At 44.9% G+C, this 3404-nt stretch overlaps 1 protein-coding gene across 2 annotated transcripts in view; it reads right to left on the reverse strand.

The window, feature by feature from the left end:
* LOC111841311 (estrogen-related receptor gamma-like) overlaps positions 1-3404 on the reverse strand; it is a 129538-nt gene that overhangs the window by 107793 nt on the left and 18341 nt on the right. The window contains exon 1 of one of the 2 annotated variants that reach the window (XM_072702757.1): positions 3272-3400. The exons of the other annotated variant lie outside the window; for it this stretch is intronic. The gene's annotated coding sequence lies outside the window, so the exon portion shown is untranslated. Of the gene's footprint in view, positions 1-3271; positions 3401-3404 lie in introns of those variants that run through there. 2 annotated transcript variants of the gene reach the window in all.

Raw genomic sequence — 3404 nt, forward strand, 5'->3', positions numbered from 1 at the left:
CGTTACTTCAAGGTAGTGTAAAAAATAATAAACATACAAAGAGTAGAACACTTATGTGCTGAAACTGCATTATTGTAATTTTACTGAAAGGACAGATGGATGGATGGATGGATGGATGGATGGATGGATGGAATGTTAAGAGAAAAAAATCCACCAAGAATCAGGGCATAAAGTAAGATCAGGTCACACGTATTTAATCCTCATTTGTGATGTTTACCGTTTTTCAAAATCTGTTTATGTTCATACAATAATTACAACAAAAAGTCTAACAAATACAAACATCTTAATGACTAACATTGAAGCCATGAAAGTAAGAATTCCAAGTGCTGTTCACATGTCCGCAGGCGAGCAAATATGGCCGACTTCACATCTGAACCTTTTCATCTGCCGCCAGAGCTCCCTCACTGCAGCTACACATTTTACAACAGATACTAAAGCAGCACACGACCGTACACCCCCCCCCCCCCAACAACGGGATCCTGTTACACACCCAACCTGAGACGACCCACGTCCAAGCAGTGCTGTCACACTGCAGACTCACTTCCAGATGAAGCAGCTGTGATCTTATAAGTAATGAAGCAAGACGCCAGATCCTGCCAGGTGCCGAGACACAGGATCAGCTCAGGGAAGCCTGTAGCTATGGCAGGCAGTACGAAAAAACCAAAATGGCGCACGACGCTTAGCCCAAAATATCTGTGCGATTATAAATAATAGCTACCCTTATAGGGCCAGAAGTAAATGAATATCTCAAGTTATTGATCCCGCTGCACTCGGAGGCATGAGGCATGGCTTTCGGAATGACGCCGGACAGCAGGGTGAACGGAGAGACATTTCGGTATCGGCATGTCTGTATCGTCCACGTGAATCCCCGCTTTTCCGAGAGGCGTTCAGAAAGTCGACATATCACACCTAAATTAATGTTCTAAAAAACAGACAGAATGAAGGAGGCTTGGACCTTAAGAACGGCATGCCGTCTTGTGTCTCATCCCTTGTTTGAGATTTAGGAATGCCGTCTGTATTTCCAGAATATAAATGTAAGCGGCAAGTTCACCATCTTCCTTTTGGTACTTGCTGATATCCAGAGACCATGTAGGAGTCGTCCAATGGAGCCGTGCAAATTACCATGTGCAAAAGATGAGTCAGTATTTGGTAAAATTTTGAGACAGAGCTTAACCATTAATAGCAACAGTAAAAACTTCCCAGTTCCCTGTCCTCGACACTAACATAATGTTACAGCAACTAATAGACTTCTGAGAATACAAAGCTTAACATTAAGTATATCTGACTTGTCCCACATGCACATTTTTGCAGAACCATGAAACGGCCTAACAAACACAGAATGCAAATTTTTGCTTGTCATTGAACTGGATATAATTCATTTAAAATGACATGACTCCACAATTCTGGTACTCAAGCTGATTTCATATAATTCGCCCAATCTATCCGAGCCCAGAAAATCACCTGTGTTTGAATGAGAAGCTACAGGACCACGGACTTTGGACGCTATCAATCCACTCGATTTAGGCACAACTGCACGACGAAATGCACCCGAAAACCATGTGATCGACAGAGAGACGAGGAAGGAATCCAGGAATCTGAAACCAAAACAAAAACAGGAAAACTCAGACCTCAGTGTTAAAAAAGGAAACGCTTTGGTCCGTTTATATCTCTGGGTGTCCCACAAAGCAGCCATGATGTCATTACTATCAATACTCTGGGGTGCAGCAGTACTGTAATATGGATCCGAACATAAACCCCACCGGTCAAATTTCTACCTCCTGAAGCATTACACAACCTGACCCTCTTTCCTTAAGGATAATTTAGAATCTTTAAAAAGTCTTCCAACCTGCATGTTAATGTTACTAAAATATCTCCACGATAAAGCTATTGTGGTGGGCAGCGTCACGAAAATCATTTTGACGATTGAACAAATTTGATGACCTGGACATTTAGATGCTGCACCGCAATGAAATGAGATCTAAGCATCTCAGACATGAGGGGTATGACATCGCAGCAGTATGCTTTCTAAAAAAATGTGAAAAACTGTTGAGTGAAGGCCACCGAAGTCCAGGATTTTTCCTCCAAACGGGCCTATCAGGAGGTGAACTGAGGGCGAAATGTGAATATTAGATCTCTTTGTAGATCCGCAAAAAAAAAAAAATCGAAAAAATATGATTCCACGTCAGGCCATTACTCCCGGACTCCTAGACTGTGCCGTTTTCAAGTCGCGCTATTGACCTTGGAGCGGGATCCACGACGATTACCTCGCCTGAAACCCCGGAACACTGCGTCCATCACGCTTGTAAACGGGGGGGGAAGGGCGGGCTTTCTCGGAAAAGTGCGGCTCCCTCAGAGCGTTCCCGGGTCGGAGAGATGCAGGAAGAGCAGGAGTGAATCTGCCAGCCCTAAGTCACCACCGCTGAATTGCTCTCAAAGGCTGCAGTTTCTTATTTTTCACCCTGAGTTTCAAATTAATATCTATAAACCACAAAATGCTGCCTTTTCCACAGCACATGACCACTCACTGGTTTAATATGGGAGCATGTGGCCTGCAGTGCCTGGTAGGTATCTACACAACGCTGGCCGGGATTTTACAGCTGCCTCAACATCACGCTTAAATGCATAATGTCACTTTGAATTGCAGAATCGTAATTTTACACATTTATACGTGTACTTCGGGTAGATGAAGGGTGCTTTGCTTTTTCTCCATCGCAGCATGGGACAGTTTCCGAAGCGCGTGGTCGGGCACATGAATGTGCTGGAAAATGCAGGAGAGGTCAAACTCATCCCTCTGTTCTTCAAAACACAGGCAAGAGGCGTTTTAATTACACGGCCTGTCAGGGCAGGTACTGTTACACATGCACACTGTCAGGTTATTGGCAGACCTATTAAAAATAAATAAACAAATAACAAAACTGCATTCTGCACATAACTGAAAAACCTTTTTTTAAAAAATGCTTTTCATGCAGTGGAGCCCACACTAACTAAACGAGTTGGCTGTCATGCAGTCCGGAAACGGGAGAGCCGCGGCCGGGAGAGACATCGAGAATCAGAGTTTTGTGCCACTTTGGCATTCCTTCGTGAAACATACGGCACTTTGCCTATTGTATAATCCCCTGTCACAAAGCATTAGGCATTTAAACAGAACCACGAGATTTCAGGATACATCTGACAACGAGACCTATCTCTCTGCTTGGCAAGTCACTGCCAAGCAGCAGGTCCCCCCGAACTCCCTACTGTCAGTGCAGCCGTCTGAGAGCACACTACTTACGCCTGGTTCCTGGCGTCTTCCAAGAGTTTTGGTGCAGTTTCAAGGACAAACGTCCGCCGGCTGCCTCTCCTTCCTCCGGAGCAGCGATGCGGCGGTCCTCGGTCCTTCTCTCCGCTCCTCTGATCAGGGACTG

This window comes from Paramormyrops kingsleyae, chromosome 19 (genome assembly GCF_048594095.1).
Source record: "Paramormyrops kingsleyae isolate MSU_618 chromosome 19, PKINGS_0.4, whole genome shotgun sequence".
NCBI classification, from domain to species: Eukaryota; Metazoa; Chordata; class Actinopteri; order Osteoglossiformes; family Mormyridae; genus Paramormyrops; species Paramormyrops kingsleyae.